This window comes from Bubalus kerabau, chromosome 4 (genome assembly GCF_029407905.1).
Source record: "Bubalus kerabau isolate K-KA32 ecotype Philippines breed swamp buffalo chromosome 4, PCC_UOA_SB_1v2, whole genome shotgun sequence".
NCBI lineage: Eukaryota > Metazoa > Chordata > Mammalia > Artiodactyla > Bovidae > Bubalus > Bubalus kerabau.
This window is the reverse complement of record NC_073627.1, coordinates 103,608,614-103,631,222: the sequence shown is the minus strand read 5'-3', so window position 1 is coordinate 103,631,222 and position 22,609 is coordinate 103,608,614. Positions and strand designations below refer to the sequence as shown.

General features: G+C 40.8%; 1 long non-coding RNA gene across 2 annotated transcripts; it reads left to right on the top strand.

The window, feature by feature from the left end:
• Window positions 1–924: 924 nt before the first annotated feature.
• On the top strand, window positions 925–15,009 carry LOC129651561 (uncharacterized). Of its 2 annotated transcripts, XR_008714199.1 has the most exons (4): window positions 925–1,224; window positions 2,056–2,366; window positions 12,649–12,839; window positions 13,263–15,009. It is a non-coding gene; the product is annotated as an uncharacterized LOC129651561 (long non-coding RNA). The 2 variants fall into 2 exon arrangements; XR_008714198.1 differs by lacking the exons at window positions 925–1,224; window positions 2,056–2,366 and adding an exon at window positions 6,198–6,448.
• The last annotated feature ends 7,600 nt before the right edge of the window (window positions 15,010–22,609 follow it).

The window sequence follows — 22,609 nt, the reverse complement described above, 5'->3', positions numbered from 1 at the left end:
GAAGCCCTAAGTATACAGTCTGATATATCATTACCCAGAAATCACAAAGAAAAACACATGGAAGTTTAAAGTAAAAGTGGCAGCAATGTTTAGGGGATAATTTGGATCATGTTCAAATAGAGCTCTGCAGATTTTTTATTGGACTTTCCTTCACCTATGTGAGAAAGAAACTAGTTAGATGAACATGAAACAAACCAAAAAACTTGAGCTTCATATAACTTTCACTGGCCCAAATAAATGCATTTAAGAAATTATTCTCAGTGCTTTACCTCAATAAATTTTGGTTTATACAAAATACTTTTCTGAATGGCTCCAGTGTAGCAGTTATTTCTGAGTATTTACTCCTGGAAATTAACAGAAATGAACAAACTTATTTTGCATGTTGTAGGATTATTGAAAACCATCTTGGCAAAAATGTATAACATAAAATAACATAAAAATGAATGAGGTAATAATTTCACTATATATACATCAAAATATTGTGTTGTATACCTTAAACCAATACAATGTTATATGTTAACTATGTCTCAATAAAACTAGGGGAAAAGTAGAGCTTTGAAGTATAGTTGAAAAACACCAGGAAGATACTGGAACTAAAAATCACAGAATTTTCGGAGCTAGGTGTTTAATCTGTCACAGGATAGGTTGAAAATATTGTAATATTAACCTCAAAAAATCATATTCCAAGAATATGGGAGCTAATGGTAAATTGGACTACAAGGAGTTTCCTTACAGATTTTTACACCAATTAAAGAGCGTCAAAGAATTCTGTTTTTCTGGAAATAACAAAAAGTATCATGATGTGTTGAATTTCAATGATGATTCTTGAAGGCATTTAGAACTTAAATGCACTGGGTCTTTAATGTATTTGTATGTATGGAGTTAATGAGGATCGACTCCTCGAGTCCAGAATAGATACCGCGATACTGCACACATCGTGGGCTCTGACGTCGCGCCTCTGACGTCACACGTCACCTCTCTGGGTCCAGGTAGCTATGAGGACGCGTCAGGTCCAGCCCCACGGGAGGCGCCTCCCACAGCTCCCTTCATGTCTGTCCCTCCCTTCTTTTTAACTCACCTGGTCAGGGCTTCCCGGGCCTCAGGGCGCCGGAAATTAGGCCAAGGGAGTGCTTGTTTCAGTGAAGCGGGAAGGAGGGAATTGGACGGAGGAACGTGACGGTACCACTCTAGGCCATGGAGATTCACGTGGCGCCAAGTGTCGGGGTAAGGCACTCTCTGTGGCCGTTGACGGTCAAGTGATTCACCTTTATGTGATTCACCTTTATGCACCTTTCGTGTACACGTCACGTGACGCACAGAACGCTGGGCCCCTGGGGAATGTTTCTGTAACAACGGTCTGGCGGTTGATACCTTCATTGTCTGTACAATGGTCCACCCACTTTTTTTTAGCTGGGGTCATGATTTGTTCGCTCAGAGAATTGCTACTGTCACGGTGGTGGAGTCATATGTGCACTGCTTCTTTCACGCAGGCCTCTGGAGGCACCAGAAGGTGCTCACTTTTGGAGCTAGGGAAGTCGGGTCAGCTAGATTCCACCACTGTCCTTCACTCCTGTTGGGACTGTCAGCCTGATGGAGTGAGCTGCCAGCTGAACTTTGCTATCCTGCTAAGACTTTTTCTGCGGTGCTTCCCGCATGTGATCTTACCACCATCATCTGGTCAGTTTGGCCCACCTCTCAACTAAAGCATAAACCCCCTTACACGCCCTTTTTTATTGGGCCCCCTTCAGGCTGATAAAAACAGGTAGGTCCTTCAAATCAGGTGAAAAAGCTGAACTCAAAATTATATTTGGAATATTTCAAGTGAAGTAAAAAATACTTCAGCAATGCAGACAATCTGTGTTGTGAGTGATGGTATTGTTGGTCTTGGTATGCCATACAAGAAATATTAATGTCTGAATATATGCTGTGGTTTCTGATAACTATGCAGTCACAGTTACTAGTGAAAGCTATTACACTTAGGGACTTTTTGATCCTGCAGGGCAAAAAATATTTGGCAGAACAACACCTCAGTTATCCACAAACATATATTTCTAGTCTTTTTCAGTGGTCTTCAGCCTTTATTTGAAAAATGTGAGAGCAAAGTGGATGCCTGAGACAATTCACCATTGTTTGAAGACTCTTTGTTGGAACCAAAATTGATCTCAGAAATGGGATACCCTCTATTATCGAGAAACTTTTCAAAAACAGAAACATCTCACTCCTCAGACTGCTGAAATGCCTTTCTGTGACCTGAAGGCTGTGAAATACATGGAGTGTTCCACATTCACACAGAAAAACCTAAAGGATGCATTTGACAAAGCACTAGTGACTGCCTCAGAGGCTGTGGAACTGAAGAAAAGCCATAGGTGAGTGCTGCTTCGAACATACCTCCGGAGCTCTTTCTGCATTATTGGTGGTGTCATCAGAGTGAAAGCAATGTTTAAATCAAATTAAAATCGATTTTTGTAGTTGTAGGGGGAACTGCTCCATGCTAGTTCCCCAGTGGCCTCGCACCTTATTACTCTGTCAGCGTTACTTGGCATTCATTCTGGAGGTGGTAAGATGAGGAAGTCTTTTTGGAAGACGGATGGAGTACATGGGACAGGTTAGGGGCTATAATAAGACTGTCTAGGATCTGGTAGTGCATGCTCTTGCCTAAGTGGTGGTCAAGAAGGAGAAGTAAGGTTCTTCCTACTGTCAAACTTGAAAACAGACTGTATGGGTTGGCTTAAGTGATCTGAGAAAACTCCTTGGGATCTGATAGTGTATGCTTATTAGTGAATATTTGGAGGCTTACAGAGGTAGGATTGAAGCCAGTTTCCTGAATGGTATCTTAGCTGTTTGCTGAAATTGACCAGACAGCTTCATAAATCTGAAAGTAAGTACAAACCTGTGCTTTCTGTGTGGAGCTGCTCCCATCATACCCTCTGGCCTGTCCCTCCCTCCCTCTTACCTTGACCTCTACAGCTTTAAGAAACTTCCATCCTGCTACTGCTGACCTCCTCTGCTCTGTCCTGAACTCCCTGAAGAAATGACTTGGTCTCTGGGCAGCTGTTAAAATCCCTTGAAGTATCTGTGTTCAACTCCTCAGTCTTTGTTTTTCCAAACAGTGTCTGAATGGAGTTTGGGTCAAACCAATGAGTGAAGGCTCTGAGCCAAGTTAAATGTTACCATTGTAAAGATGTATAATCTAAATGATATGTTACTTTTTTGTGCTATGAATGCTTATAAAGTGTTAGGGGAAAAGTTTTTTTGATGTCCAAAGTGTTCCCCTTGTAAATTGTGTCTGCTGGTTGACAAATCAAAAGTTTCTGATTTGATGTCTTTATGGCAGTGTTAGCAGATGCTTGCCAGCAGGTGTGACTAATAAACATTGACAAAATTTAGAGCCTTCTTGGAAAAAAAAATTGGGGGGCAATGAAAATGAATTTACCACACTGAAGTCCTCCAGCAGTCATAGAAAAAATAATGCCTTTGCCAAGTAAAGGACCATGTTTCTTATAAAGCTACCATGTCCTCGCAGATGTGTAACTCCTGTCAAGAGTTGACCTTCTTATCTATGGTGAAAGAGGCCCTGGAAACTTACCTGTATTATCATTTATTCACTGGAAAGCTAACACACCCAAGTGGTTGTATCTGATACCCCTGAATGTAATGCGGGAACAGATAGATGTGTTGCGAACATACACTTCTCTTGATTGTTAAGAATGTTCCCAGTGAGGAAATGCCACAAATTAAACAGTGCTAGTGGGATGACTACAACGAGGAGCCCACCTGGCTCCTTCATCCCAGTTGTGTGAAACCAGTAGAGCTGAACAGGCAAATGGAGGAGAGGGGATGAATAGGTTAAGGAAGTGGTAGTAAGAGGATACTTAGAAAACCATCTGGTAGGCTATACAGGCTGCCCTCCTGTTTCGACTGGTTAGTTCTAATGAGCCTTTTGAGCTTCAGGTATTGGTGCTTGACAGTTACTAGACTCTATCTGTGCACTAGGCAGAGGTGCCCACTGGGCTTTGGACACAGCATTTTCCCAACATCACTGCCTGGTATACTCTATTTGAGGGAAAATTACCAACCTGTTATTGAGTGCTGGTGGACATTGAGAAGCCAACTAAGTAAGTAATAACATGATATGTTATTCTCTGACATGCCCATTCTGGAATAGGTCAAAAATTTTAAAATGCCAACGAAGTGGGTATTGCCCAGCAAGCATGCATTATTAAATGGAAACGATATTTCCAGAAAAGAAGCAAGACTTGGTGTATTCTTTTCTATTACTGCTGTAACAAAATATGACAAACTTAGTGACTTAAAACAATCTTGTCTTACAGTTCTGAAAGCTAGAAGTCCAAAATGGGGTTCAGTAGACCGAAATAAAGGTGTTAGCACAGTTGCCCTCTCTCTAGAGGGTCTAAGGAAGAATCAGGTTCCTTGTATTTTCCATTTTCTGGCGGGTTTCCCTAGTCCTTGGCTCACGACCCCTTCCTCAATCATTTCAGCCTCTTGCTTCCATCATTACCTCTCCTGCTTCCTCTTCTAGTCACATCTCCCTCGGGGCTCCTTCTAAAAGGATACCTGTGATTACATTTAGGCCCAGATGGATAATCCTCATCTCAAGATCCCTAACCTAATCATATCTGCAAAATCCCTTTTACCACATAAATGAACATTCACAAATTCCAGGGATTAGGACCTGGGAATCTCTGGGGGCTGTTATTCAACCTATCACACTGGGCATTAATGGAATCTTGTAGGCAGGTAATTACTGTGAAGATGTGGCTATCTCAGATGCGGGGGCTGTGCTGTCACCTTAGGCTTCTTGGGGGCCTGGGTACACTACGTTGCCTAAGGATGCCTAAGCCTCATGGTTATGCCAGCTAAATTAAAGGTCAGTGGGGTTGTGTAGGAAAGAGTTAACATAGCAGATCCGAGCCTGCTTATCCTTAGGAAGTCCTGCTTACAAGGTTGGCCCTTTGCTGGTGTCTGAGATATGACTGGGGAGGGTTCCCACCATCCACAGAGCTGATGAGTGGCTCAGTGTACCTAAAATCTTTGTACAACCAGTGTGGATTATGCTGAATACCTGCTTTCCTCCTGGGAGTCTGGAATTTGGGTATGTGTTAGGTAGAAGGTGCCTAATGACCAGTGGCCACCCTCCTTTCCTGCCCAGTAAAGTCTTGGGCTCTAATATTCTTGCTCCATGTGCCTTTTCTGTCTGCTGACTTTGTTTTGTATAATTTCACAGTAATAAATCTTAGCTGTGAGTACAACTATATGCTGAACATTGTCATTCCTCCCAATTAAGTCATCAAACCTTGGAGGAGAGTCGTCTCAAGGACCCCTAACTCAATTGGTGTCAGAAATAGGATTTGCTAGCCCAACTCTGAATCACTGAAGTATGGCAAAAACTATTTGAGAAAAGTAAAGGTGAAAGAGTGAGGGATAATACAGCTTTAGTACTAGGCTGGCTCTTGAGTCATGCATGAGATGAAACAGCAGTATTTTTTGAGAGGCAGAAGTTACCTATGGAATTTGAAAATGATAGATCCAACTCTAGAAGAGTTGGCTTGCTGAAGCTCCTGGCTATTTTGGGTTGTGCTGGCTAAAGTGAGGGCAGAAAGTGCAGCCTGTATTAAAAAGTGTGGAAGTGCAGCAGTGGGGAAAGGTGATGCCTTTTTGTATTTTGTTCTTCCCTTCATGTGGGAGGAGAAAGGGCCCCCAAATTCCCAAAGGTGAGTTTAGATGACCCAGAAATATTACAAATTCATATAGCTCTTTTTTCCAAGTAGAAGGAACAAATGTTAGCTCAGTTCCCATGGATAGAGCAAAGTGAACCAGAGAGGGAAAAGGGACAAAACCACTCCAGCCGTTTCTTCAGCCTAGTTACCATCACTGTTACAGTAGTCCTGTCCCTCCTCCCCTGTCCAATTCTAGCTAAGAGTCTTCCTTGGTAGTGCAAATGTTAACCCTGTAAATGTTAAATTTACTGGTAGAGGGTTGAGTAAATTTCTATTTAAAGGTGGGTGGGGGGCGTTTAAATCGCTTTATATTTTGTGGCTATTGCATCTGGATGTAGGATAAAAATCGATGGAAAAAGTTATATGTTTACATGCTTGGGGCTTCCCAGGTGGCGCTAGTGGTAAAGAACCAACCCCCCTCCCCCCACACCCTGACTATGGAGGATACTTAAGAGATGTGGGTTTGATCCCTGGCTCGGGAAGACCACCTGGAAAAAGAAATAGCAACTAACTCCAGAAAATTCCATGGACAGAGGAGACTGACCCAGTCCATAGGGTCACAGAGTCGGACATGACTGAAGCGACTTAGCACACACGCATGTTATATGCTTGTAATTTCACAAATGCTGGATGGATCATCCCAGTCAGAGAAAGCTGCAAAGAAAAAGTGTTAGTGGGACACACAAATGAATAATTGCCTTTTGCCGCTGGTAGGTGGATTGAATTTTTTTTCCCTTTGAGTATTGAAAATAAAAAAGTCTCTGTAACTAATGATATTTATTATACATTTTGCTTACTGTAACTTCTGGAAAAAAAGGAAATAACATGAAAAGAGAGGCACTCTTCAGATGAAATACACTTTTGGAGTTTTACAAAGTGGATTTGAGTAGCTAATGAGTGTTTGTAAAATCAGATGTCTGACCCATTAAGGCTGATGATTTTCCAGCCTGATGGGGATTTTTGGATGGGTCTTTTTGGACTCTAAGGCTGACAAGATAAAAAGGGTGTCAGAAGCCTCACTTGTCAGTTGGACTTGGAACAGGCTATCTGGCCTTCAGGTATCTGGGCTTTGAATATGCTGCTAAAGAAAAGCTGCTGGCTTTTTTGGAATCCTGATGCTTAATTGCCTACACCTGACTCTAAGCTGAAACCTGGTCTGGGCTATTTCACCCTCAGTAACTGTGACAAACTAAAAGCTGGCAAAGTTCTGCTCAGAAAAGAAAACTCAGATCTGGAATAGTTACACATTTAGGACACTTCTCTGTAGACTAAATTGTAGAAACATCATGGATGCTTGCTAGACCATTTCTGTCCACAGAAAAGGGCTTATTTCTGATTCGGCCATCTGAAATTGACCTGCTGCTCAGCTCTATATTTCTGATACAGAGATTCAGTGCATTCTTAACATGATTCCTGCAAAAGCTACAATTTGGGGAGGGGCACATCATAGGGAGTGTGACACCTCCACCCACTACTAAAGGTCAGACTGTGGACCCCATTTCAGGCTGCCTCACTGCTGTTGACTTGTGTTCAGCTTTCTAAATTAGTTGCAGTTTGCAATGGCAGTCTGATAGCCTGACTCTACTTCCCTCACCTTTCTCCTGGTAAGGAGAAAGGCAGTTTGATTATTAAAAGCAGCTGTCCCCAGAAAGGGATTGACGTTTTCTAGACTGCTCCCTGGATAAATGATTAGGACAAAAGAAATGTGAAAGTCACTCAGTTGTGTCCAGCTCTTTGTGAACTCATGGACTAAACAGTCCATGGAATTCTCCAGGCCAGAATACTGGAGTGGGTAGCCTTTCCCTTCTCCAGGGGATCTTCGCAACCCAGGGATCAAACCCAGGTCTCCTGCATTGCAGGCAGATTCTTTACCAGCTGGGCCACAAAGGAAGCCCAAGAATACTGGAGTGGGTAGCCTATCCCTTTGCCAGTGGATCTTCCTGACCCAGGAATCCAACCAGGGTCTTGTGTATCACAGGCAGATTCTTTATAAATTGAACCACCAGGGAAGCCCATTATAATTATTTTTTGAAAATTCGGGGTTTCAGTCTGACCAATTTGGAATATGTTGTGCCTTTCTGGTTAAGTTATAAAAAAATGTTTTCTGTGAAAATGCTTCTATACCTCTTGCATAGAACTGTTCCAGACAAATAGTCTAGCTGAGAGTAGGGGAGACTTGAAAAAATGTTGTTACTCTTGCTGAATAGGACACAATTGATTTTGTAATGATGGAGGGAAAAGTAAAAGCCCAGGCCCTGGGAACAGGGGAGAAGGAAGGGTATTAATGATCTTTGCTTTTCAGAGCTGTTCCTGGAAGTCTTGCCCTCTTCCTAAAGGAATAATTATGTGCTTTTTCAAATATGAACTCTGAATTAAACTGGTAGCTGAGCCTAGGCACTGAACATGAGATGCAGGGGGTGACCCCAGTGCCAGCACTTTCCTGAAGAACACCTATAGATGTTGTCCACACTTGTGAAGCTGTTGAACTGATAATTATAGACAAGCAAAACTGGAACTGACTGCCTCAGGCTGTCCCTCTGAAACCAAGGACTGAACTGCATCATTTGAACTGGGCTGAGAACCCAGAGTGGGAGGTCTTACAGTACGAGGCCACATGGGGGCCCTGATAACCTGTGCTGCCTAACTAATGTATGGCTTGCTCTGCATGCCCCAATATTTGTGAACTCCTTATTTCTCTGGTTACTACGTGCGATCTCTGGGGTTGTGCTTGTCTGTGTGTCCTATCACACTCCCTCAGCTCTGGAAGGATTTCAGGTCAGCTTCAACTTACTGGCTGTGCCTGTATTGCTGCCTTGCACTAGGGGAAAAAAAGGTTAATTAGAAACTTAGAAACTTAAGGATGAAGTCATCTGGCTTTTTTATGTAGGTCTGTGTAGCTAATGGGACCTGTTTTAACTGGCTAAGTAAAGGACCCCTAAGGGCGTAACTGAGATTGCCCTCACCCTGTTGCAGGAGGTTCTACTGATAATTTTACTATAAAGATGCCTTGGCCAAGGGCCAAGAGCTGGCATATCCTTGGAAAGTCCTGCTTATGAGGATATGTTTTGGGGAGGATTCCCACCATTCCCAGAACTGATAAGAGTGGCTCATTGTACTTGAACTGTTTGTAAACCAGTGTGGTTTATGCTGAATACCTGCTTTCCTCCTGGGAGTCTGGAATTTTGGTATGTGTTAGGCAGAAGGTGCCTACATGACCAGGTCCCAATAACAGCCTTGGACACCATCTCTAACAAGCTTCCTCAGTAGACAATATTCTACCTATATTGGCACAACCTGTCGATGGGAAATTAAATGTGTCCTGTGCGACTCTACTGGGGGAGGACTCTTGGAAGCTTGTGTCTGGTTTTCTGTAGGCTTTGCACCATGCACTTTTTCCATTTGCTGACTTAGTTTTATATCCTTTCACTGCAATAAATCTTAGCTGTGAGTACAACTATGTGCTGAATGTTGTCAGTCTGCCTAGTGAATCATTGAACCCTGGGTGTGGTCTTGGGGCCCCCTACACAGGAGTGTAATGGAATGGCACAGCTGTGCGGCTCTAAAGAAAGCTGTGTAAAACTATGCATGGAAAAGGGAACTCTGCCCGTTGGGCATAATTGTAAGGAGGGATCTAAAAATGCCTCCCAAAATATGCCCTGTTACATTTTCATTGACTCATGGCATTGGGCTATGGGCTAGCAGTGTAGTCTGGTACCTGGCAACAAGAAAATTGGATAATCAAGTCTCAGCTCAGAGGGGCCAAACATGGCATAAGGTTGCAGAAGACTCATGCCCTCTGTTTGTGAACCATATAAATGCCTGTGGAAAAGGACTTTTAGAGGATGAACATCAATGGAAACAAGCTGATTTGACCTGAGCTTCCCAGGTAAGGACCAGGGCCACCCAAATGCACTATTGTGCTGGGCATAGCAATTCATCTACAAGTCAGAACTGGGCCTAAAAATAAGCTCCAGTGATTCCAGCATCTGAGACCAAGGAAGCCTGGCACACATACCCAAACTGCTAACAACACAGTCAAGTAGCAAAGGGAACTTGGGACACAGTCTGGGACACTGGACCAGGCTGGTCTTGGCAAATAGACTGTGTAATTAATGCATTCACTCTTTTTCTTCCATGTCTTCCCTCTGGGACTGTGGGCTACTGGAATTTGTGAGTATCAAAGATAAGCCAGGAGATGGGAGAGTCTAACTTGATGTTCTTTTGCTGCCCAGCTAAGCTTGCTAGATTTGGGCCATTACAGATAATGATGATAATGATCATGGGTCTGGGATGACAACTCTTCAGTGCTCCTAGTGTTGTCCGTTTATCAGAGGACCGTAGATTTTCTAGGTGGTATAAGTTGTACAAGGAAGACTTTACTGAGCCACCGTGGAACAAGTCTGGGTGTGTGGTGTGAGTAAGATATGGGGAGGACTGGTAAAAGGGTGACATGATTTCTACAGGGACTGATACCAAGCACAGGACAACCTTAACTGCTGGGGAGGGTCCATTCATCTCTCTCAGTTCCAGTCTGCAGAGCAGCATCTGGCCAATTTTTAGTGCAGACTGACAGCTCCAACTTGACCATTGACTGAAAGGGAATCTTAATCTAAGAACTCTCAGATAACTTCCCAGCAGCTGCTGACTCCAGAAGTTAACAGCTACCACTCCAGACAATAGAACAAGATCAAATTTCTGGAACCCAATCCAGTTTCCTTTTACCTATTCACAGTCCTATTCACAGAGTATAGCAACTGCTCTAAGTTTAACTGATTGTAGTATCTCTGTTGCCTAGGACAGATTAAAAGTATTTGTATAATTAGGATATCTGATTAGGTGGCCTCTGTTTCTAAAGAGAGTTCTTGACTGGTGATGTGAAAGTTAGGGCGTGAAGTTGCAGGGAAACTGCTCTGTGCAGATGTACTTGCAAACATCCATATAGGCCTCATGGACAAGACTTAACCTCAGGAGATCTAAGTCTTGGTAAAATGCCCCATACTCCTCTCAGAATGTGAGAGAACGGGAGGCTTGGAAGGAACTGCTACAAGGCCATTTTCCACCCCCTTTATTATCCCTCCTGGAGGCTGTTACGAGACATTTTCTTATTGCCTCCCAGGTTCAGGTAAGATGTAAGGGCTTCTACCTTGAAATGCCCCTCTTCCCCACACTTGAGGGTACAGCTCCATGGTATAAAATTGCTTAGCATGAAATACTCAAAACTGCTTAGTATAAAACTGGTTACTCAGAACCAGAGCTCCTTATCACCCATGTTGAATTGTTATTGAACCTCTTTTGCTTTAGTGCGATCTGATGGGGCAGAGGACACAGGGAGCTGGCACCTTTGTGGATCTTGCTGTTGTTGCTGGCTATGGAAATAATAAACTGTCTGACCTAAAAAGGACTGTTTCTTTACCAGCTCAATGTCTCAGCCTTGCATGGCAGCAAGGACAAATTCTCTGTACCCACCCTTGGTTCATGTGGATTCCTCCCCTTCTTCTCCACCCAATTCAGTTTAAATATTAGTTAAACTTGAATAACTATGTTAGAAAAGTGATCAGAACTAGTTTTTTTAATCATTACAAAATTTTTGTGTTTGGAAGTAAGTTGTGCTCATGATGATTCTGTAACAGACATTAATTCTAGGCTTGAACTGTTGAGTCCAGAACCACTGGTTCCTGTCTGGAGAGTAATCTGCTACATCTTAGTGTTTTATTTTTCATTTTTGGCAGTGTGTGAAATTTTTGTTGTTTTTTTAATCTTGTTTTTTGGTTATTATTTTTTATTTAAAAAAATTTTTTTTATTTATTTATTTTTTGGCTGAGTGAAGAGTTCTTTTTATTGTTTCAGTCTCCAAACATTTTTTTCTTAACTGCTGTAAAACTGGGTCAAAACATTTTTTATCACCACTGTTGGTGAGCCTCTTTAACTTTAAATAAAATTTCTCAATTGTGGGAAGCAGGCCTGAATTGTTTCTTTGAGTTCCTTCCCCTGCGTTGTTCTGTTCTCTTTCTAGAATGCCCGTTACTCGGTTATTGGACTCTAGGGCAAATGCTCCAGTGTTCTGTTCTCTGCAACTTCCCATCCCTTTCTGCTCTATCTTCCAGAAAATTTCTTCATATATCCTCCAGATTCTCCTTTTGAGATTTCCACATCTGCTAGTAGAGTTTCAGTTCCCACCAGTGTCTTCTTTCCCTGAATACTTATTTAAGCCACTTTCTGTTCTTACAGTTGTAACATCTTTCCTTATTTCTCTGAGGATAATAATTTGTTGTTGTTCAGTCGCTAAGTTGTGTCTGACTCTTCTCAACCCCATGGACTGCAGCACGCCAGGCTTTCCTGTCCTTCACTATCTCCAGGAGTTTGCACAAATTCATGTCCATTCAGTCAGTGATGCCATCCAACCATCTCATCCTCTGTCCCCCCCTTCTCCTCCCACCTTCAGTCTTTCCCAGCATCGGGGTCTTTTCCAGTGAGTCAGTTCTTCACATCAGGTGGCCAAAGTATTGGAACTTCAGTGTCAGCATCAGTCCTTCCAATGAATATTCAGGACCGATTTCCTTTAGGATGGACTGGTTTGATCTCCTTGCAGTCCCAGGGACTCGCCAAGAGTCTCCTCCAACACCACAGTTCAAAAGCATCAATTGTTCAGTGCTCAGCCTTCTTTACATTCCAACTCTCACATTCATACATGACTACTGGAAAAACCATAGCTTTGACTATATGGACCTTTGTCAGCGAAGTGGTATCTCTGCTTTTTAATACGCTGCCTAGGTTGGTCAACTTTCCTTCCAAGGAGCAAGTGTCTGTTAATTTCACAGCTGCAGTCACCATCCATGGTGATTTTGGAGCCCAACAAATGATGACTTGTCTTCAAGCTTTCTCCCAGTATGCTCTCTGATCTCTCTGGCAGGTGAGAGAGGGCGGCTGGGAGAGATGAAGTTTGCTCCCCACAGAGACCCACTTCTTGGGAGACATGAGTGGGTGGGTGGAGCAACCATGGATGCCACTGAAGAAGTCATAGGGCACCCTGGCTGGGCTGCGTGGAAGCGGGCGCCCTTGCTGTGAGGGTCTTCAGTTCTTCGCTCTGAGTGTCCTAAGAAGGTATGTCTAGCCTCTTGCCTGCATCCTGGCTGCATGGCCAGAGGGACCTGGTCCTTCCGAACGCTGAACTTTTCAAGCCTTTGAGATCAACACTGATGCACAGTTACTGTTTGCTCGGTCTGCCATCCAGAGTAGAAATATCAGGGGTTGCTTTATTTCCTTTCCTCTTCATCTTTGTGGATTTTATACCGCCTGACGGTGTCCTTGGTGACAGCCTGAAGTCGCCTATTATTTTTTAAATTCATTAAAAAGTGAACAGCTTTTGGGGGGGAGGGGGAGAACAGACTGATTCCACATTCTATTTCCTAGGTCTAGTCTAGAAAACATTGTCCCCACCTGGTGCTCTATAGGAATTACAAATGCTTCATTTAATAACATATATTTCTTTTAAAAATTTGCCTTTTCTCTTCCACCCCCAAATAGGTCTGGTATTTGATGAAACTCGTGAAAATAGGTGGAACCTAACTCGCCCCTCTTCTGAAGGATGCAGTGAGTGCATATCCAACTATGACTTTTCAGTTAATTTCTTTGTCATTTCCTCATTTCTTTAAAGTTAATTTCTAACTCCTTTTATTGATAATGAAGAAAAATACTACACCTTTTGAAATACACCAAATGAATTGCGTTCATAATGTTAAAAGTTTTTCATTATTAAGGAAAATTAGATGTAGCAACCAATCCATATTTCCCATATATACTTATATTATCATTATCTCCAATTGATAAAGAAGGAAACCGAGGTTTATAGAAGCTCTGTGTGATCACATTTTCATGACTCATAATGGCAGAACTGGGACTTGAACTCAGGTCTGTCTGACATCAAATCATTCCCTTAACCAGTCTGGTCTACTACAGGAAATTACAAAATGAACTTTAATGGAGCTCATAATTTGACAGGGAATTAGAGGCATAACTATGAAGCAGGGCCTCCTTTTGATCTATATTGGCAATTATGGCCTAGGGCAGGCTTATAGTAGGGGCTCAAAAACTATGTGCTGAAAATAAATGATAGGTATTTATAACAGTGTTCTAAGGAGCTGGTACATTCACCTCTGAGTGGAGTGGATGTATCATAATGTAGAGGCAGCAGGGAGATCCAGAACAGAGGCTCAGGAGAAGCAGGGCACCAAGGTCAGAGAGGGAAATCCTAGAAATAATCTCCTGCAGATGTGTTGACACAGCTTGGGTCCCTGTGCAGATTTAAATGCCTTTCCTATCTTTTAAAAACATTTTTAGATCTGAGAACTTAAGATCAGTCTACAGGTAGCCCTATTCTGGTCAGCCTGAGCACCTACCATTTCTCTCCCTCCAGCTTCTATGTCTGCGTTGATGCTCTACCTGAATGTCTGTTTTCTGCTTTCCAATCTCTTACAGTTCAGAAACATAAAGTTTCTATTTCTTAAAAGGGAAATAAATCACTTTCAAAAATAAAAATAGTAACAGATTCTACTTTCTCCCACATGCTGTCTTTAGAGGCAAACAGACCTGGATTCAGTCCTAGATTTTGCCTGCTTCCTGTCTGGAATCTTGCCTTGGTTACTTATCCTCTTCAAGACTCCTTAACTCTCCTGAAAAATGGGTATTTTTTTTTTTTTTAAGTCTAATAGGGTAAAAAGTTATATGAAATTAAATCATGCATATTGGGACTTCTTGGCCGTCCAGTAGTTAAGACACTGAGCTTCCACTGCAGAGGGTGTGGGTCAGGGAACTAAGATCCTGTAAGCTGTGAAGTATGGCAAAACAAAACAAAACAAAAAGTAATAAATATTGTAAAAGTGGATCTAGATGTTTGAATTCTCATGATTGGTATTTGTTCACTCCTTTTGCTTACCTTTTCTAATTTGTCTACCTGGCAACAAGGTTCCCAAATATCTCAACTACCAATATAACTGAACTGTCACTTACAAAGGGGAAATCAGAAGTAAGTATCAAGGACAGCTAAGGACTGTAGAAGAAGCTTAATAATTAGCGACCTAGAAAATCCTGTCTAAAATCTGCCATCTAGTGTGGACTTTATAAAATTACACATTATTGGGCACATTAATGGTATGATTACCACTAAAGTGTCCCTCAATGAACACTAAGTTGAAATTTTAAATTATCAAACAGAATGATCAAAAGTAGCATTGAATTTGATTTCCCATTTTGTTTTAATCATAGCTAGATACATAGAGAGGTAAAGAGATAGATAAATGCTAGATAGATAAAAAGATATTGATAAGTAAAACAGAGCTTTTGCTCAGCATGCTAAGGTGGTATTGGAAACCTTTAAATATAAGAGCTATCTAATAATGGATTTATATAATTGGCAATAAAAACAAAGAAACATATTCCCCTTGTTTATCCTTACTGTTGGTAGATGTCATTCCTGATAGTAGAGAGTAAGCAAGTATCATTTGTTGGGCACAATTTCTGTGCTGGGCTCTTAACCTATTCTGGTGGTATTAGTTGCTAAGTCATGTTCGACTCTTGTGACCCCCCATGGACTGTGGCCTGCCAGGCTCCTCTGTCCATGGAATTCTCCAGGCAAGAATAGTGGAGTAGGTTGCTATTTCCTTCTCCAGGGGATCTTCCCAGGAATCTGTCGCAGGAATCAAACTCCTGCATTGCAGGCAGATTCTTTACTGACTGAGCTATGGAACCTACTTTAATTTCATTTAAATCTTATCTTTTGCTCTTTGAGTTAAAATATTACAGGCTTCCCAGGTGGCTCGGTGGTAAAGAACTGATACAGGAGACACTGGTTTGATCCTGGGTGGGGAAGAGAAGGAAATGGCAACCCACTCCAGTATTCTTGCCTAGAAAACCCATGGACAGAGGAGCCTGACAGGCTGTAGTCCATAGGGTCGCAAAGAGTCAGACACGATTTAGTGACTAAAACAACAACATTTACCAACCTCATTTTGTATATAAAAGATGAAGGAATTGACTTTCTATCACAGCTGGTTAGTAAAGGCACTCAGGTTTGTACCCATGTCTGTCAGCTCCAAAATCACTGCAGATGGTGACTGCAGCCATGAAATTAAAAGAGGCTTACTCCTTGGAAGAAAAGTTATGACCAACCTAGATAGCATATTGAAAAGCAGAGACATTACTTTGCCAACAAAGGTCCGCCTAGTCAAGGCTATGGTTTTTCCTGTGGTCATGTATGGATGTGAGAGTTGGACTGGGAAGAAAGCTGAGCGCCGAAGAATTGATGCTTTTGAACTGTGGTGTTGGAGAAGACTCTTGAGCGTCCCTTGGACTGCAAGGAGATCCAACCAGTCCATTCTGAAGGAGATCAGCCCTGGGATTTCTTTGGAAGGAATGATGCTAAAGCTGAAACTCCAGTACTTTGGCCACCTCATGCAAAGAGTTGGCTCATTGGAAAAGACTCTGCTGCTGGGAGGGATTGGGGGCAGGAGGAGAAGGGGACGACAGAGGATGAGATGGCTGGATGGCATCACTGACTCAATGGATGTGAGTCTGAGTGAACTCCGGGAGATGGTGATGGACAGGGAGGCCTGGCGTGCTGCGATTCATGGGGTCGCAAAGAGTCGGACACGACTGAGCGACTGAACTGAACTGAACTGGTCAGCTCCAAAGCTCACCCTCTTTCATCTCCATTCTGCCTTTTATAATTTGAGAGATGCTGGAAATTGTATACCAGCATCTATGGTGGTATTAATACACTATGTAGTATTAATCCCCTCTTTCATTTCTGATATTGGTAATTGATATGTCTTCTCTCTCTTTTTCTTGGCCGAACTGTGCCATATGAGGGATCTTAATTCACTGACCAGGGATGAAAGCCAGGGCCCCTTCAGTGGAAGCTCAGAGTTGTAACTACTGGACTGACAGGGAATTCTTTCTTTTTCTTTTCAATCTTGCTAGATATTTATTAGTTTTTTTTTTTTTAATCTTTTCAAAGACCTACCACCTTTTAATTTCATTAATTTTCTGTTTTCAATTTTATCTCCGCTGTTATCATTTCTTCTGATTGCTTTGGTTTTATTTTGTTCTTTTTCTAGTTCCTTTAATTTTCTTGAGTCTTAGATTGTTGATATGTAAACTTTCTTCTTTTCTAATATAGGTATTTAATGCTATAAAATTCCCCCTAAACATTACTGTAGCTGAATTTCACCAATTTTGTAATATATTTTCATTCAGTTTAAAGTGTTTCCTTCCCAGTTTTATTCAGATTTCATTTTCATTCAAATTAAAATCTTTTCTAATTTGAGATTTCCTTTTTGACCTATGAATTATTTAGAATTATGTTGTTTATATCATCTGATATTACTTTCCTCACATCTGAATGTTCTTTAGCAATTTTTTAGAGCAGATTTTTTTTTTTTTTGCAAAAAAATTCTGTTTCCTTTTATCTGAGCATGTCTTTATTTCATCTCCATTTCTGAAGGATGTTTTTACTGGATATAGAATTTTGAAATTCTGAGTTGACATCTCTTTTTATTTGGCACTTTAAAATGTTATTCTTCCTTCTGCCTCCACAGTCATTTGAATCTGTTATTCAAATGCATTGTTATTCTCTGGCTGTTTCCAAGATTGTGTTTGTCTTTTACTTTACTTTAGTTTTCAGCAATTTGATTGTAATGTATTTTGATTCAAGTTCATTTGTGTTCCTATTTCATGTTTGCTGAGCTTCTTAAATCTATAGCTTATTGTTTCTTGCCAAATTTGGTAAATTTTTTGCCATTTTACACACACACACACACACACACACACACACACAATAATGCACTCTTTCCTCTCTTTCTGAAACTCCAGTGAAGTGAATGTTAGCCCTTATGTATTGTTCACAGATGCATGAGGTTCTGTTCATTTTTGGCAGGGGGCGAATCTTTTTTTTTCCTCCGTTGTTCAACTTAGATTGTATCCATCAATCTGTCCTCAAGTTCATGACTCTTCTGTTACATTCTGCTGTAAGGTATTTTTTTGTGTTGTTATATTTTCAGTTCTAAATAAAAAAAAAACCCCACTTTTGCCTTGTTTATTTAAAGAACGATATTATCTTCTAGCATTTTTTTCTTTTACATTAGTAACTGGGTTGGAAATGCTAATTATTCTTTTTCCCTAGATTTTACAGTCATCTTCACTGCCCAGTTGTGCTGATATTGGCAGTTGTTTGGCAGTCACAGCTGGTTTTAGCCATGAAGTTATGCACATGTACTTAAAACATCAAATGTAGTAAAGAATCTATCTCAGGTTCCCTTTAGTTATTTAAATTTTCAGTTCTTTTGAGATGTCTACTGGGATATGTTTCTTCTCAAAGTTTAAATCTTCCAAGATGTTTAAATATATGCATCCCATAAGGGCAATTTAAACTTTAGGGGAAAATGTTTCACTTCACTTTTTCAGTGAAACATTTTATATTTCAGATTTAATTATATATTCTCAGAAGCCTTTAGCTTCATTCTTTTGATAAATTATAATTCTGTTTTGTTTCTTTTGTTTTTTTTTTAATTTTATTTTTTGTATTCCTATTTCTCCAGTTCAGTTCTTTTTGTTTGAATATTTGAATTATTGCTCTCTGGGAAATAACTGCTCCCCAAGAGAACCTGATAAAAAGAGCATCTAAAAGTGTCCTCTTAACTTTTTTCTTTCTTTTTCATTGAGCTATAATTGACATATAACATTGTATTAGTTTAAGGTGTAGATTTGATACACTTAAATATTGCAATATGATTAACATTGTAGCATTAGCTAATACCTCCTTAATGCCACATGATATTCATTTCTTTTTTCTGGTGAGAACACGTAAGATCTAGTTCTTAGAAACTTTCAAGTGTATAATACAGTATTGTTAACTATAGTCACAATGCTGTGTATTCAGTTCCCAGAATTTATCCATCTTCTACCTGCACATTTATGCCCTTTGACCAACATCTTACCGATTGCCTCACCGTCTTCCTAATTTCCCCACCCTAAAACTTCTCTTTGGGTTTTCTTTATATCTTCTATTTCTTTGCTAAGTTTCTATCTTTCCAATCATTTCAGAGTATTTGCCTTTACTTGGAGCTTTTTATTAATAGCTGGTTTAGATTTTTTATCAGACAATTTCAACATCTGTGTGATCTCTGTTTTGACATCTGTTCATTCCCATGTAAACTGAGATTTTCATGTCATCGTTTGTGACGTAATTTAAATTGTATCCTAGGCATTGGGAATATAATATTATGAGACCGATTTAAATCCTATGAAGTATTTTGTCTTTGTTGCTTTAGGAGGCAATTAACCCCATTTCATTTTATAGAATGTCCCTCAGTTTGAGCCTGTGTGATGTTCTCCAATAGTTTATGCAAAGTCTAGGTATAAAAAAAGGAAAATGAATCTGAAATAGCATCAAACGTTAGATACAGATTTCATGAAAATATGTTCTTGTGGAAAACATGGTGCTGACAAAAGATTTCCCAATATGAAAATAACAAAGGATCAAGAAGACTAAACAGTACAGCTGCTAGATAATTAATTCTCTTAAGTACAGCTAATAAAATTAGGTCAACAGAAACGGTTTTTGTCATCGGTGGGGACTCTGGCCTTCTCAGAGGCATCACTGAGGCACTTTATGTAGGCAAAGCCATACCTACCTTGTACACAACTATCACCAGCATCTCTGACATTTCAGGGTATGAAGTAGGCTCAATGAATATCCGTTTACTGAGTTACTGAGCTACAAGGATTACACAGAGTTTGCACCTTTAGTCTCATGGTTATTTTATTTTGTTCTTTTGTTTGCTGTTGTTAAATTACAGGAAGTTAGAACAAAGGAAAATACAAAATTTTCTGCCTTCTATATAGAATCTGCAGCTAATCTTTTTTTTTTTAATTGTGGGAGTGGAACTAGTAGCTAAAAAACTCGGTGATGTGAAATCCTTTCCAAGTCTGATCATGTAAAAAAATAATAATGTCACCTCTAAGAGGAGGGGTGGAGTGGGGCAGGGTGAGGAGGTAGGCTGGCTTCTGCAGTCTCATTATGGACAGTCTTTGGAAAAACTTATTTCCAAACCTGGAAGAACCCAGAATCTAGTTCACACGTGACCTTCTTAAATAAGTAGTAGGAGTTTAAGGTCTGCCAAGCAACAGGTGAATGGAGAACCTTTGGCAAAAGATATGGCAAATATGAAGAGGGGTGTGGGAAAATGGAAGTAAACTAATGTTAGTCTCTTCTGTAACTGTGGTGTTTCTTTAACAAGAATTAGCTCATAAGCCATTGATAAATAGGCCTATGCCAGTATAACAGTGGAAATATTGGGGGTTCAAGTAGAATTTTCCTCTGTACGTTAATGTTTGGGAGCAGTTGCAGCAGCAGTTTGGGACCCTTCTCCTGGATCAAATGCCCTAAGGAAGGAAAGGGTGTCACAGGAGGGACTTGTCAAAGGAGCATCCCAAGAACTGACAGTTAAGGAAAATTCAGCCTTTCTTAACGGTATGTTCTCTCATGCTGTTCTTAAATGTTTTGGTCCTATGACCCCCTTAATACTCTTGAAAATTGTCTTTGTGGGTCTACCCACTGACATTTATTGATATTATATCAGGTTTTAAAACAAAAATATTGAAATATAGTAATATAGTTGCCTTTCCATTAGCCTTCAGAGCAGTGATGAAATCACTGCTGTCGCCTCAGAAAACTCCATTGTGAATGACAGCAGAAAAGGCCAATAAAATTTCTGTATTATAATGAAAACAATTTTAACCTTGCCAATTCCTGGAACAAACTTTGAGAACCACTGCTCCAAAAACAATCACAGCTTAGAAATAGGGCCTTTATTTTCTGGAAGGATTTAGACAGGCACCCTAGGGAATTAGACCAAGACCTGTGCTGCTATAGTAAACTAGACAATGACCTGCAGAATTTATAGGGGATGTCCTGGGATGCTGTGCTATTTCTAAAAAGGAACAATATACCAAGTAACTAAACATGAATTGTTGAGAAAGATACACTTACTTGAAAGGAAAAAACCAGAAGCTTCTGAAAAGATACTGGAACATCAAGAGCCTCACAAGCTAAGGACTCACTTGAAGAGGACAGCCAACAAAATAAGAATGAATCTCTCTGATGAAGGGGCTAGATAAAATCAGGAAACATTTAGCAAGTAATCTAAATCCAGTGAACAATATGCTTGTTATGGTGTAAACTAAGACAAAAATGAAATCTGTACAAAAATTTTACATTTATAGAAAAATGCTGAGGAAGAATTTAGTATTCCTTTTAGAGGAGAACTTCCCTGGTGCCTCAGCAGTAAAAAATCTGCCTGCAATGCAAGAGACAGAGGAGATGTGGGTTCAATGCCTGGGTTGGGGAAATCCCCTGGAGAAGGAAATGGCAACCCACTCCAGTTTTCTTGCCTGGGGAATCCCACGGACAGAGGAGCCTGGTGGGCTACGGTTCCTGGGGTGACAGAGTCAGATATGACTAAGCACAAGCTACTTGTAGAAGAGATTAGATATCTCTTAATGAAGGAAAACTACTTAAAGAGAAAGTTAAGTGTATTCTGTCATGTGACAGGAAGAATAAGTTGAAATGAGCAAAGCAGGAAAAACTGAAAGTACATCAGAGGTCTCCAAAAGAGAGGAAAGGATCTCTTGATCATAAAAGTGACGATGCTAAAGTTTTGAATAATTGCTTTGCACAGATCAATTATGAGCAGATCAGTTCTGAAACTGAAGCCAAAAAAAAGAAAATAAATGGTATTTTCTGAATTAAATAATGGGAGGGGCAGAGGATCACCAAGGTGAGAGAGTGAAAGAAAAAATATATACTATCAATTATCTATTGTGGCATAATAAATAACTCCAAAAGTTAGTAGCTTAAAGCAGCAATGATTTAATATTATTTTTAAATGATACTCTGGATGGGTTGACAGTTTATCTGCTGGTTTTACCTGAGTTAACTGGTACAGAAACATTCAGCTGAAAGATGGCTGAACTGAAAGATGGTTGGGCTGGAAGATCAAGGTAGCTTCATTCACATGTCTGACATTTGGTGGTGTCCACTGGGAGCTTAGTTTCTTTCCCATGTGACCATTATTCTCTAAAAGGTTAGGCTGGTTTCCTTTTTTGATGGTCTCAGGGTAGCAGCATAATAAGGTAAAAGCAGAAGCTGCACTGTCTCTTAAGATCTGGTTTTGGAAGTCACAGAACATCATTTTTACCACATTCTGCAGATTAAGTCAAGTCACAGTAAGAGTCCAGATGCAAAGAGTGGGGAAATAGATAACCTCTTGATGGAAGGAAGAGTAGTCATTGCATAGGCGCATGGGAGAAATCTGTGGTCATATTTTATAACTTATAACAGAGAATGAATATAACAAAGATCCAAGCCTTTTTTTTTTTTTTTTTGAGAGTTGAAGCAATTTCTTTAATTTTATTGGAATCCAGGACACAACAAGAAAAACACCCAAAACTTCATGGAACAGAAGACTCCTCCCCAGCTCCCCCAGATCTAGAGTGGGGACAACGTGGGGTGAAGCAGCTGGGGGAGACCTTGAGCCTCAGTCCAGCCCTGCAGGCTCCAGGCCTGTGGGAACAGAGGGTAATGGCGAGGCAGGGCCCAGCCCCCACATCAGAACGGCTGAGGTGAGGCTTCCTTGAAAGACTCATCCCCCTAACCCGCACTCCTGCGCACGGAGCCCACAGCAGCCAGAGGTCGGGCCATGGACACATTCATGATTGAGAAGCAGCTGGAGTGGAGGCAGGAGACACGATTATCTGGGCAGAATCAGTTGCGGGTGTGGGGGAGGGGGGGTAGGGGGTTGGAGGGGAGGGTAGGAGGT